The sequence below is a fragment of the Diceros bicornis genome, chromosome X (assembly GCF_020826845.1).
Source record: "Diceros bicornis minor isolate mBicDic1 chromosome X, mDicBic1.mat.cur, whole genome shotgun sequence".
NCBI classification, from domain to species: Eukaryota; Metazoa; Chordata; class Mammalia; order Perissodactyla; family Rhinocerotidae; genus Diceros; species Diceros bicornis.
The window spans coordinates 108,900,988-108,915,943 of NC_080781.1; the positions used below are offsets into that span (position 1 = coordinate 108,900,988).

Below are 14,956 nucleotides of genomic sequence, written 5' to 3' on the forward strand. Positions count from 1 at the left end.
TTTATTCCAATTGTCTTGCCAACTTTTTTTTTAATTGAGGTATACTTGACATCTTGCCAACTTTAACACTCTACCCTGATCATTCCTCTGTATTTCTCCAGAATGTTTTCTAACATGCCTTGTTTAGCTATCATGCTCTCTTATACAATGTGCCTTCAGAGATAGACTAAAAGGAAAGTTGTGGTTAAAAAGGAAAGACTCTATAACTAGATTGCATGGATTCCACTTATTAGGTATGTAACCTTGGGTAAGTTATCTAACTTCTCTGTGTCTCAGTTTCCTCATCTGCAAAATGGGGATAATAATAGTCTCTACCTCATAGCACTGTTATGCGATTTAAATGTGTTAATGCATATAAAGCACTTAAAATGGGGCCAGACTCATGGATGGGGCTATAGTAATTTATTAATTACTGATTGGTATTAGTATTAGTATTGGCTGATGTCAACTTGCTTCATGTTCTCTGTTGCCCTTGCTAGATTGTAGGCTATTTCACAACAGTGGATACATTTTCCCCGTCCTAGTAGAGTGCTTCACATATAATTACTCAACAAATGCTTGCTCATGAATGTTTAAATGATAACCACACCTATATGATGCCAAAAGCGCTTAAAAAATTCCTTCATAACTCCAAAATTCATTCTGATAAACACTGAATTGTGTAAGAAAGTGTACAGGTGTACAGGCGTGATGATGGCTGATATCTCCACTGCTGAGGTTTTGGTTTCACCTCGTCAACTGGAAGACTAGAGATATGAAAGGATCCTTTAGGCTAACAAGCCTTTTATATCATTAGTGCAAAAGCACTGGGTAAGAAAGCAAGGGCCCTACATTCCACTCCTAGCTCCACCTCCGACGATGCGACCTTCTGCAAGTCACTTAATCTCATTGTGCATACTCCACTCACGTAAATAAAATAAGGATAATTAACTATGCTTCAAAAGCAAGTTCCTCTACAAATAAAGGGCATTATCTTTACCATTTGAGCTCATGACTTAAGAGTAGAGTAAGTCTAATTTTTCCAAAAATACTTTTGAATGTTGTCATTTCATGTTCAAATATGATGCTGATAATGATGACTATAAATGCAGGTAACACTAATAAATACTGATTCTCATTAGTATGGTGAGCTACACTTTTCAAGTACTTGAATGTATATTATCATAATCACCACCATAAAACCCTGTGAATATACAGTATCTGAGCAATGGGTTTCCCGGTCTTTTCCCTTCTGTGCACCTGTGGTATTCTATAACCAAGTCAGCTACCCAAGGATCATCTGTCTCATCATTTATCCGACATTGCAACCAAAAGAGAACACTGGAACATGGGAGAGCAGGCACCTACCTTCAAATACTTCCCAGTCAAAAGGTGAGACGAGCCCTCCGACATCTGAAACTGTTCTCAATAACCTATTTAGACTTACCCATTCATTCATCAAAACTGCTATTGAACTTTTATCACCTCTAAGGTATTATTTGATTTGCTGCGAGAGTAACTATAATAAAAACTTAACGTAACCATAAGAACTGAAATCTATAGAAGATATTATTTAAACAGAATTATCCCTCTTCTCAGTGGCTGAACTATTACAAATGTTTCAATATTTTCTTCTTTGGGGACTTGAAATCTGGAAAAGAGATAAATTAGGAAAATATATGACCTTGATTATCAGAACACTGAAAGTTTTCATATTTAAAAAACACTGTTGTGTACATCTTCCTGCATCTCCCTTTCCTTTCAAAACGGAGATTAAAATTTTAAATCCTATTAAGATAAACAGTATCGTACTTAAACATATACTTGGTAAATCATATTTAGAAAATGAGGACCGGCCCCGTGGCTTAGCGGTTAAGTGCGCGCGCTCCGCTGCTGGCGGCCCAGGTTCAGATCCCGGGCGGGCACCGACGCACCGCTTCTCCGGCCATGCTGAGGCCGTGTCCCACATACAGCAACTAGAAGGATGTGCAGCTATGACATACAACTATCTACTGGGGCTTTGGGGGAAAAAAAAAGGAGGAGGATTGGCAATAGATGTTAGCTCAGGGCCAGTCTTCCTCAGCAAAAAAGAGGAGGATTAGCACAGATGTTAGCTCAGGGCTGATCTTCCTCACAAAAATAAATAAATAAATAAATAAATAAATAAATAATAAAATAAAAAAATTAATAAAAAATGACATTTTCCTTGCATTCAATGTGATGCCATCTTTGAATAAGTAATAAGCCAAGCATTTATCATCTTTCTTGTCTACCAGAAAACTAGCATTACTTCTAAACAGTCTACTCACCATTTAAGAGATATATGTTCAAAAAATAGCATTACAGCTGGGATTAAAGCAATATAAATAAAGGAAAGACACAATTTTCCCTCACATTTTGGGCTCATATATAAGTGGCAAAGCTCCTAGTGTATGCCCCAAGTTTTAACTAGTTAAGCCATAAATCTACTAAAAGAGTTAATAATAAGAATAGCTGTATCTACTGTGTGGCTTGGTTTGAACTGTGCTTAGCATTTTATATGCATTATTTCATTTAAACCTTAAAACCACCAGATGAGATTGTTTACAGAGGAGGCAAACAAGGCTCAGAGAGGCGAAGGAAATTGCCCAAAAATCACACTGCCAACAAGAGGCAGAGTCGGGATTTGAACCCAAGCTTGTGATTCCCCAGCCCAATATCCTAGCCATTGAATTCTACTGCTTTCTTGCTGAGAAATATCCAAGAATGCAACAGAAAACTTTGTTGAAGTTAAATGTTCTTTGGAAATGTATGACCATTTTTATAAAGGGGGACCAAGAAGCAAAACTCTACAACTCTATTATACCCTTTACTAACCAGACTGTAAAATCACTTCACACAGAGAATATAAAGACCATACCTTAATCACCCTCTATACCCAGGTCCTTATGAGCTTTGGGCAGTAACACAACACAATAATGTCAAGCCCTGTGAACTGTGTCTAGAGACAGCAACAATGAATGGGGGCCAGCAATAATAAAAATCACTTGAAAGATTTACTGTCTGACTTACTCCATTTCCTTTCATCTCCCTTCTTCACTTGCCTTTCTCTTCTTCATCATTCTAATTTGGAGCACATTAAACCACTGCTTTGTAACGGGCATTCCTCCAATGAGCTGCTTGCCCCTTTTCAAAACCATCTCAAACTCTAGAAACCTTTTATCAACCTCAAAGCACACGAGCCTTGACAACTTTCCTCTACTATTAAATATCTCAGTGGCCAACAATTAACAAAGGAATTTGTATACTGAATGTGTTATAAACGAAAGCAACTTTAAGCTACCAAAAGTTAACTTCAATCAGTGACACAGGCAAATGTGCACAGACCAGGGCAAAGCTTTGCCCTCATCAATTGTGCTGCTTTACGTTCATGGTCATTGTGTCCTAACAACCTCTCTCCTGAAGATATCGGTCCCTTGGCATGCCCTTCACTATCAATCGTAGCTATTAGCCACCAACATTAAGAACTCTGTTAGGACTCAACACATTTTAAGATTTAGACCACTATCAGTGTTCCCTTGAACTAAAAAAAATTAGGCAACATAGGGAAAAAAATTGTCTACTACCTTTCCAGTAAGTCTTCATGGGAATTTAAGGCTATGAAGATGTATGGGTATTTGACTAAAGGAACAGACTCAGACAGTATAGCGTCACCTCGGTGCTTTCCAAAGGGTCACCCCAGGGTTACCACTGTTGCCCTTGCAAGCAGATTTTCTCAGAAGTATTAGATTTTACCTCAATTTTTCACATGAATATTGCATTCTAAAGCACAATGTATCTGAATTTGTTTAAATATTATTAAATATTTTAAATTAGCTACCAGTGAATGTTCTCCTAAATCTTTGTGTAAAATAAATGCTTCAAGAAAACACAAGCTGCTTTATTTTATAGCTCCTGGGGCACACTATCATGTCACCACCGAGTACACCCAATGGTGCTCCAGTTTGAGGGAAAGAGCAATGGACAGAGATTCTATTTGTTTAAGCTAATGCAATGCCTGGAATATAATAGGGACTTAATAAATATTTCTTGAATGAATTGGCAGAATGGTTTCAAGGCCCAGCTTTTAACTGCAAAAACATTCTAGAAAAATCTTTTGAGACATATAATTACTCCGAAACCCACAAAAGCAAAAGGACAAAGAAAATATACCAATTATTATATACAAATATTGATAAGGCAGAACAATAAAAACCATATTTGGCCTAGTTTAGTTGGAAAAGAAAGGCTGCCAGGAGGTCATATAGCGATAACACTGTAGGAGGCAGAGAGTTCTTAGGGTGATTAAAAATCAATTCCATATAGTGGACACTAAGACGAGCTTCCAATTTTCTCCCGTGTTTTCCTTTGTATGTTTTTAATGTTAATTATTTCAAGCTTACAAAGGAAAATAAAGAATTGCAATGGACACTCATGTCCCCGTGTAACCATGCATGGTACTGGAAATACTGAAGGCCAGGAAGCATGCCTCATTAGTTTTAACCTTTCTCCTGCTTTTAATACAGATTTCTATACACATGAGGAGTTCAATAAATGTTTAGCAACTGCAAAGGATAAATGTCTAATCACATTAAATAAATGCTTAACTGAATCCTCCCCATCCCTCCCCCCAAAAAAGACTCATCCAAAAGAAGCATGCTTCGGTTTAAATAACAAGAGAAAAATGAAAAATAAATACTCTTAATGGTACTAGATGAGAGACTATTGAAAGACCTGGGTCTTGGCTCATTTCAATCATGTGATCCGGCCATTTCTGTTTTCCTATGATAAAATGAGGATGATACAGCCAGCTGTCTATTCAGAGTTGCTGCATGAATAAATCAGCATGTATTTACATGCCAACCATTATGAACAAGGTATTGGGAAGGATAAAATTATATATTTACCTCTCTAATCTCCAACACCAAGAGCAACAACTTATTACATGCAAGTCCCTGATTTAAGCATTTTAATGTAGGGTATACAATCTCTTATCTGAAAACCTTGGTGCCAGATGTGTTTCCAAACCTGGAAATGTCCAGACTTTTGGACAGGCAATAACCTGCATACACTATATATTATGTAATAGTCCAGTAGGGTCTAAGGCACTACCTCATAAACATATTACTAATTCTACAATAATACCAAATACAGGCATACCTCAGATATTGCAGGTTCAGTTCCAGACCACCACAATAAAGCAAGTCACACGAATTTTTTGGTTTCCCAGTGCATATAAAAGTCATGATTACACTATACTGGAGTCTATTAAAGTGTGCGATAGCATTATGTCTAAAAAAACAATGTACACACTTTAATTAAAAATACTTTAGGGCCGGCCCCGTGGCTTAGCGGTTAAGTGCGCGCGCTCCGCTGCTGGCGGCCCGGGTTTGGATCCCGGGCGCGCACCGACGCACCGCTTCTCCGGCCATGCTGAGGCCGCGTCCCACATACAGCAACTAGAAGGATGTGCAGCTATGACATACAACTATCTACTGGGGCTTTGGAGGGAAAAAATAAATAAATAAAATCTTTAAAAAAAAAAAAAAACTTTATTGCTGGGAGCCACCCTGATGGCATAGCAGTAAAGTTTGTGTGCTCCACTTTGGCGGCCCGGGGTTCGCAGGTTCGGATCCCAGGCACGGACCTATGCACTGCTTATCAAGCCATACTGTGGCAGCTGTCCCACATATAAAGAAGAGGAAGATGGGCACAAATGTTAGCCCAGGGCCAATCTTCCTCAGCAAAAAGAGGAGGATTGGCAATGGATGTTAGCTCAAAGCAAATCTTCCTCACAAAAAAAAAAAAAAATACTTTATTGCTAAAATACATAACCATCATCTGAGCCTTCAGCGAGTCGTAATCTTTTTGCTGGTGGAGGGTCTTGCCTCAATGTTGACGGCTGCTGACTGATCAGGGTGGTGGTTACTGGAGGTTGGGGTGGCCGTGGCAATTTCTTAAAATAAGATAACAATGAAGTTTGCCACATCGATTGACTCTCCCTTTCACGAATGATTTCTCTGTAGCATGCGATGCTGTTTGATAGCATTTTTCCCACACTAGAACTGCTTTCAAAATTGGAGTCAATCCTCTCAAAACCCTGCTGCTGCTTTATCAACTAAGTTTATGTAATATTCTAAATCCTTTGTTGTCACTTCAATCTTGACAGTATTTTCACCAGTAGATTCTATCTCAAGAAACCACTTTCTTTGCTCATCCATAAGAAGCAACTCCTCATCCATTAAAGTTTGATCATGTGACTGCAGCAATTCAGTCACATCTTCAGGCTCCACTTTGAATTCTAGTTCTCTTGCTATTTCTACCACATCTAGAGTTACTGCCTCCACTGAAGTTTTGAGCCTGTCAAAGTCATCTGTGAGGGTTGGGATCGACTTCTTTCAAACTCCTGTTAACACTGATATTTTGACCTCTTCCCATGAATCACGAATGTTCTTAACAGCATCTAGAATGGTGATTCCTTTCCAGAAGGTTTTCAATTTACTTTGCCCAGATCCATCAAAAAGTCACTATCTATGACAGTTATATATAGCCTTACAAAACGTATTTCTTAAATAAGACTTGAAAGTCAAAATGACTCCTTAACCCATGAGCTGCGGAATGGATGTTGTGTTAACAGGCATGAGAACAACATTAATCTCATTGTACATCGCCATGAGAGCTCTTGGGTGATCAGGTGCATTGTCAATGAGCAGTAATATTTTCAAAGGAATCCTTTTTTTCTGAGCAGTAGGTCTCAACAGTGGGCTTAAAATATTCAGTAAACCATGCTGTAAACAGATGTGCTGTCATCCAGGCTTTGTTGTTCCATTTATAGAGCACAGGCAGGGTAGATTTAGTATAATTCTTAAGGGCCCTAGGATTTTTGGAATGGTAAATGGCACTGGCTCCAACTTAAAGTCACCAGCTGCATTAGCCCCTAACAAGAGTCAGACTGTCCTTTCAAGCTTTGAAGCCAAGCATTGACTCCTCCTCTCTAGCTATGAAAGTCCTAGATGGCATCTTCTTCCAATAGAAGGCTGTTTCATCTACATTGAAAATCTGTTGTGTAGTGTAGCCACCTTCATTAATTATCTTAGCTAGATCTTCTGGATAACTTGCTGTAGCGTCTACATCAGCATTTGCTGCTTCATCTTGCGCTTTTATGTTACAGACATGGCTTCTTTCCTTAAACCTCATGAACCAACCTCTGCCAGCTTCAAACTTTTCTTCTACAGCTTCCTCACCTCTCTCAGCCTTCACAGAATTAAAGAGGGTTATGGCCTTGCTCTGGATTAGGCTTTGGCTTAAGTGAAAGTTGTGGCTGGTTTGATCTTCTATCCAAACCACTAAAACTCCCTCCGTATCAAAATAAGGCTTCCGCTTTCTTATCATTCATGTGTTCACTAGAGTAGCACTTTTAATTTCCTTCAAGAACTTTTCCTTTGTATTCACAACTTGGCTAATTGTTTGGCCTAGCTTCCACCCTATCTTGCTTTTGACATGACTTCCTCACTAAGCTTAATCATTTCTAGCTTTTGATTTGAAGTGAGAGACTTGCAACTCTTCCTTTCACTTGAACACTTAGAGGCCATTGTAGGGCTATTAATTGGCCTAATTTCAATATCGTTGTGTCTCAGGCAATAGGGAGGCCTGAGGAGAGGGAGAGAGACGGAAAACAGCCGGTCAGTGGAGCAGTCAGAACACACACAACATTTATCAATTAAGTTCACCATCTTATATGGGCGCAGTTCGCGGTGCCCCAAAACACTTACAATAGCAACATCCAAGACCACTGATCACAGATCACCGCGACAAACATAATAATTGTGAAAAAGTTTGAAATATTGCAAGAATTACTAAAATGTGACACAGAGACACTAAGTGGGCGAAAGCTGTTGGAAAAATGGCACCAATAGACACTTAACACAGGGTTGCAACAAACCTTCAATTTATTAAAAACGCAACATCTGTGAAGCACAATAAAGGGAAGTGCAATTAAACGAGGCATGCCTGTAAAGATTAATATTAAGTAGAAGAAAGACTATAAATACCCTCACGTCAGTTCAAGTCAGATTTTGTCACCACTGGAGTTTCGGCACCTAACTTACCAAATAAACTTTTTATCTGTTTTCAGAGCTTTTGAAATTTAAACATTGCAAACAACTTATTATAGGCCTAACTAACTCATTTAATCCTTGTAAGTACCCTAAGAGGTAAATTCTATTATTCCTATTTGACAGGTGAAAAATCTGAGGTCCTGAGAGGTTAACTTGCCCCCATGTCCCACAGTTCCTAAGTCTCCTACCCAGACTGGAACCCAGGCAGCCGAGCCCAGAGCTTGTGCTCTTAACAACTATGCTCTATGACCAATCAGAAACTGCTTGAGAACACGAGACAAATGTGTGCAAAGGAAAACAATATTAAACAATTTAAGTATCCAAAACAATAATAGGAGAAACATCACAAGGCAGCATTTACTCATTATTCACAATCATTTACAGAGGGCACACCATGTGCCAAGTGCTGGGGATAGAACGATGAGCAAACCAGACAAGGTCCAGGTCGCCTTCATGGAGCCCGAGACTAGTGGGGAGATGGCCGGGCATCAAATACACATAATTATGATACCCATGGCAAGTGTGTAACTGTTGTTCATGTTCAGAGGTCACGTCAGTGGGCTATGGTGTAAAATAGCACGTGGGATTTGAACTGTTCCTTGACTAGTGTTGGGATGTGCAATGACAAAAGGAAAGAGGACGGCTTTTCAAATGGATGATGGCATGGCATCCATTCAACAAGCATTTATTGTGCACCTACTCTATGCCAAGAATAATCTTAAGCACAAAAGTCCCAAACTGGGGAAAATCAGTTTAAACCAACAGAGGACTGGTGTCAGAGAATAATAAGGACATGTGGGACAGCAAGCCTGGATCAAATCATGAGAACTTTTGAACGCTAAGGAATTGGACCTAGATCCTTGCAGGAGTTGCTGAAGGTTATTTTGCAGGTTACTGCCCCCAAATATTAGGATTTACCCCTATGGAATGTCAACGACTATCTGAATTCCAATGTGGGGCCAACAAGACCTCAAAGCTGGACTGCTTTCAAGCAAGGGCTCAGGGCAACAACATAAATGCCAAGTCTAAATTCATTTGAACCTCAAAAAATAGAGTAACTCTAATCTCTCAAAGAATAAAGGTATGGCAATTTGAAAATGTTGGAGAAGGCAAGAGCTAAAGGAAAATGGCCAATCCCTCTTAAAGTCACAAAGGCCATTTCTAAAACCTAAATTATTCCTTTGTATACAAATGAAACTTCCAACCTTCCAAAGGAAACATATTTCTATGAGAAAATAAAAAATCGTTCTTTAAAAAACAAATTCTTAAATTGAACAATGATTTAATTTTTAAAGAAACTGGTGACAACTTACCTCAGGGCACAGGTGAAAATGTGACGGTGGAAAGTAAACTGCTTTTTCAAGTACTCACTTCACAGTTCCCATTCCCCTATCCCCTTATCTAAAGAAATTTTTGTGTGTGTGTGAGGAAGATCAGCCCTGAACTAACATCCATGCCAATCCTCCTCTTTTTGCTGAGGAAGACCGGACCTGGGCTAACATCTATTGCCAATCCTCCTCCTTTTTTTTTCCCCAAAGCCCCAGTAGATAGCCGTATGTCACAGCTGCACATCCTTCTAGTTGCTGTATGTGGGACGCGGCCTCAGCATGGCCGGAGAAGCGGTGTGTCGGTGCGCGCCCGGGATCCGAACCCGGGCTGCCAGTAGCGGAGCGCGCACGCTTAACCTCTAAGCCACGGCCCTATCCCCTTATCTAAACAGAGTGGAGGAACAAAATTACATATTTATTTAGCATATACATCAAACCCAGTTTTTCATTCTCAGGTCTCAATGTAAACGAGTGGCTAGATATTCTATTTATCTCTGCAAAATAAATTTTCATTTATTTTCACTAATTTTATTTTCTGCCACTAAACTTCCACAGAAAAGTAGTTAGACTCTTCAATGGCTTCCCATTGCTTTGAGAATCAACCTCAAATTCTTTCTCAGAATCTCCAGGCCCCGCCTTATCTATCTGCCTCCCGCTTGGCTCACTAACACCTTTACCCACTCCCCCCACCCAGTTCACTAGGCTTCAGCCATACTGGCTTGCTTTCTGTTCCTCAAACACCCCAAGTCCGTTTTTCTGCCTGGCTCTGACTCTCCTCTCTGCTCTTCACAAGGTATGCTCATTCTCTCTTCTCTTTCTGGTCTCTGTTCAAAGGTCACCTTTGCTGAGAGGCCTTTCCTGACCACCCTTGCTAAAAAGGGCCTTCCTAATTCTCTAAATCACATTTGCTACTTATTTCCTCCATTATTCATTCTACAATCTATAAGGATCTTCTTCATTTGCTTACTAGTTTATTGTCTCTATCCTTTGGTGGAATATAGCCTCTGTGAGACTCCACAAGAGCAAGGATCATGCCTTGTAAGGTTTATACAGGGCCTTGGCAAATAGAAGGTGCTCAATAGATTTTGAAAAATAAATTATTAATGAATGAACGATATACTTAAAGGTTGATTGCTGTGAATGTCAGTAACTTGAAAAAGCCATTTTTTTCTAATTTTGGTATGTTTTCGGTAGGACTATTCATTTTTCCATACTCTTCCAACATTTTCTGAAATCTGATGATGCCTCACAAATTACTGTGTTATTTCACAGCAATAAAAAGAGACTGGTTTCAACCAACGGATTCAAGAAAAAATACTTCGAAGAGGTTGTAGTAGTTTATTAAACATTAATAAAATCAAACAATTTGAAAATCAGTTAGGATCATTTCACTACTGTAAATCAAACTGCATAAATAGTAATTTAAAATGTAAAGAAAATGAAAAAGGAGAATTCAATAGCAAACTGCAGTTATGTTTAGTACTATCAGAAATATACAGTCTGATAACCTCTAGGTGCACCAGGTGGGTTATCAAATACATATTGAGACATATTGAAAAGATTCAGAGCAAAACGCTTATGACAAACTGACAGCCATCTTTACTTTTTCTCTGGCAAACATAAATAGCTCACATTAGTGGCAAGCTTAGCTTAGACTTCCTATCAATTATAATCACAAAAGGCAAAAATAACAAAATGATATAAACTCTTTTCCTTGAAACAGTTTGCAGGTTTGTATGTGTTTCCAGAATGGGTTGCCAAGAAAATTACAGACTTAGAAGGGTGGATGTATTGGTATAAATCCCCTTTCTCTACTACATTCCATTTTTTAATAGAACTAAAGTGAAGTCAGGAATTTACCAAATGAATGGGGAAAACTACAAATTATCTACAAGCCACCTAACTAAATTGATAATCAATAGCCTCTACTGTTCTTGTAAAAACCACCTTCTTCAGAACATCAACTTAAAACTCTCTATAGTCACACCACACTTTTCAAAGTGTGCTTATAAAAATGCAGATTAAAAACCTTGGGAAATTGAGGCTCTTATTTACGTATTTTCAAAAGATATCATTGACGTTGCAGCAGAAATTACATTCATTGTCTCACTGCCAAAAGAAGTGCTACCAGGACAGTGCAATTTAGCCGCTATCTTCATTCACAACTTGGCTTCTTCTGAGATTACTGACGATTAGTGCATACTCTATCTATAGCAACACCTGGTCACATATCAAGCAAACAATTCTATCACTGTTAGCATAAGGATATTAATAAGAACCCGCAGTTAAGGTAGCTAGCATTTTTAAATGTAAAATGATGTCAAACTGCTTAATTATTTTATTTTTCTCCATTTGCAAATCTGAGCACTAGATATAGCCCATTTCCAGAAACACATTCGCAAACGTCAGCATGTGCCAGTTCACTATCTGCCTCCACTTTCAGCTTCTCTGCTCAATTGTCTTCACGCACTAATTACAGCATGGAAGTGAGGCAATGAACCTCCGGATGGGAGCTAACAGGGCAACTGCATGGGGAGAAGGTGCTATCGCTGAGAGAATAACTGGTGCTGTGTGAAATCAACTTAAACTAATCTCCAATCCACACAACAGTAGTCTCTTTTTTAAATACATGGTTTTTAAATGCTGCTTCTGGAGGATTTATACAAATATGAGATCTACAGTAAGAAACTGTGGCTTCTTTAAAAAAAAAAAAAAGGCAGGTGCCCTCCCAACAGAGACAGTTTTAAACCCCAGAGTCTCTCGGTTCCCATTCAATGTGCTTAGTAACCAGCCTACGCTAACTTGAGTGACTTTATCCCAAACCATTTGAGTCCTCTGACTACTTAAAACGATGAACATCCCAGCGTGCAGATGGAGAAATAGAGCCTGGCATCAAAAGTCACCCCTACTCTCTCTCAGGCCTGTCTGGCAGCCGGGGAAGAATCAGATGTAGGGACCATGTGCTAGGATTACATACAAACACACATGCATACATTTTAAGCGGCTGTGGTTCTCAGACTAAGTTACTGAAACCTAGAAAGAAACTTTTAAGTTCCTTAGCTGGAGGATCATTCCCACCGCTTAGTAGACTAGACTATAAGCTTCCAAGAAAATCATTAGTCAACTGTGATTAAACCAAAAAAGCCAAGACATTCAGAGATGAAGACGTTCAGAGCAGAGTCAAAAGCTTCGAGGAAGGAGAGTGTGCTCCTGACTCGGGAGCCAGCAGCGAAGTCTCCCAAGTTAGAAGATTCTGAGCGAGGGATGGGTTTGGAGGCACAAAGCAGAAACTGATAGAGGGCAAAAGACAGTGGGGCCAAGGCAGGCAGAGGGACCCCAGACCATCAGGGCAGCGACAGCGAAACCCGGACGAGAAGATCTTAGAGGGACAACAAAGACGCAAAGGAAAACTGGGTTCTGGGGTCCTAAAAGAACCCAGGCGTCTGGCGGAGCCAGCGAGTCGGGGAGGCAGGGATGAGAAGGTGCAGGGATGAGGGCGCGCACCCGAGAGAAAAGGGGGGAGCAGGGGCGTGCAAAGAGCGAAGCTGGTTCCCTGTCCCTCTGCCCCGGGTGCAGACCGCAACTCCTTACCGCGCCGCCTCGCCGCGCCGGGTCTCGGGAGGCGGGGAGGCGGCTGATGGAGCCCCTGCGACTTCAGGACCCTGCCTCACCTTGTTTGCCGCGTCCGGGCGTCCCGCCTCCCGGCAGCCCGCTGCTGCGCTCCGAGGGCCAAAGAGCGAGTCGCGCGGCGCAGCCGGGGCTCCGTCCTGCCGCGAGGCACCAGCCCCCGCACCTCCGCACCCCTGCTCGCCCCGCTCACTTGGCCTGTCCTCGCGCCGGCGGAGAGCGCGGACCCTAACCCGAACGCCGCCCCACTGCTTTTCAAAAGTCCCCGTTCCAGGCTTCCCCAGAATAGGAGCAGAGCTGCTGCGGCCGCAGCGGCGGAGCCTCCGCCTGACCTCACCAGGGGGTGGGGGGAGAGGGAGGGGGCGGGAGCCCGGTTGAGGAGGGGAGGGGAGTGGGGGGAGGGAGCGCGCGGGCGGGGGAAACATGGCGGCGGGGGTGGCCTTGGCGGCGCCTGCGCGGGAGGCGGGGGAGCTGGGGCTAGGACCGTGTGTAGGGTCCGAGCAGGACTCCTCCGCCGTAGCTGCGTGGCGAGGAAGGGCCCGGAGGCGGGGTGAGCGCCAAGTGGCCCTCACGCCTCCGGACCCGGGACGCTCGGGTTCGAGCACACATGGCCTCCAGCGCCCAGAAGGCAGCAGAGGTGAAAACTGTCAAGTATCCAGGGACAGCAGGCGCCCGCCCCAGGTTAGCCGCTCCAAGAGGAGGCCCGCGCGTGCCTCCCGCCAGCCGTGTCTCGGCCCCTCATAGGCACGGAGGGCCCGGGCGCAGGATGTGCCCTGGAAACCGTGCCGCTCCACCCCGTGGGGCGCGCACCTCAAAATAAGCCTGACCCGGGCTCGCACGCGACTGTTCACCACTCTGCGAGTGCGGTGAGCGCTTCGTCTCTCCCCCTCCCTACGGGAGTCCAGAGGATTAAGAAAGAGGAAGAGTAACGACAAATACGGCAGTTACACATTTTACTGAGCGTTTGCTATCAACCAAGCGCTGAACTATTAACTCAACTCTCACAGCTACTCCACGAGGTCCACATTATTATTATCTCCATTTTGTAGGTGACAAAACTGAGGCGGAAAGGTCAAACAAGTTGCCCAAGGTTACGCAATTAGGAAGGGGCAGAGCAGGACCCAGGATCCCAAGCAGTGTGATTCCAGCGCCCAAGCTCTTAACCCCTATGCTATACTGCTTGCAAACTCTGGTGGAACTGCTATTCTAAGTCAGAATCTTGAGTCAGCTCCCAGTTCTGTCAGCCTAGCCCCCAACAAAAACCCCAGTCAAGCCTGTTCTTCCCCTTCAGGTCTTCTATTCATTCTTTACCTTCTTGACGGTTACAGCCTGGGGCCACCCTCTTACACCTCTTCCTTTGCCTTTTCTACTTAGAATTCCAGATTCCTCCTTGGAAAAATAATGGGAGCATGCTGTCAGCAACCAGGTTACTCACTGTTTTTCTTTTCTTTTTTTTTTTTTCTTTTTAAGGAAGTTGATGGGGTGAGTATGGGGAGTTTTTTATGTTTCCTAATATTTCTCCCTTTGCCTACCAGTAAACGGATCAAGGATCTGACATCTCAACGTTGCTGACTTGGTATTTCAAATTCCATACACTTAAATTCCAGTAGTAGGTTTAGGTAACTTTGAAAATAATCAGCTAATCAAAAACTTGCTAGAACTAAAGATACGACCACATTGTTAGGCTCTATCAAACTGGTGAAAACATAAGAAAAACTCCAAATGCACATGGAATTTGTATCATTATCTTTTACCTGTCAGTGTATTCCACACAATTCATCTTAGTTAACAGGAATGCATACATTGGCTTCCACACCGTGCTTATTCAATAACCATCATATACCTACATTACACACAATATGTCTATTACGTGGAAAGCACCTGTTA

The 14,956-nt window shown here is 41.8% G+C and overlaps 1 protein-coding gene across 4 annotated transcripts in view; it reads right to left on the reverse strand.

Annotated features, from left to right (window-relative positions):
* KLHL13 (kelch like family member 13) overlaps positions 1–13,389 on the reverse strand; it is a 176,361-nt gene extending 162,972 nt beyond the window's left edge. The window contains exon 1 of one of the 4 annotated variants that reach the window (XM_058536577.1): positions 13,114–13,389. The gene's annotated coding sequence lies outside the window, so the exon portion shown is untranslated. Of the gene's footprint in view, positions 1–13,033; positions 13,087–13,113 lie in introns of those variants that run through there. The other 3 variants (XM_058536562.1, XM_058536569.1, XM_058536566.1) reach the window with 3 other exon arrangements.
* Positions 13,390–14,956: the final 1,567 nt, after the last annotated feature.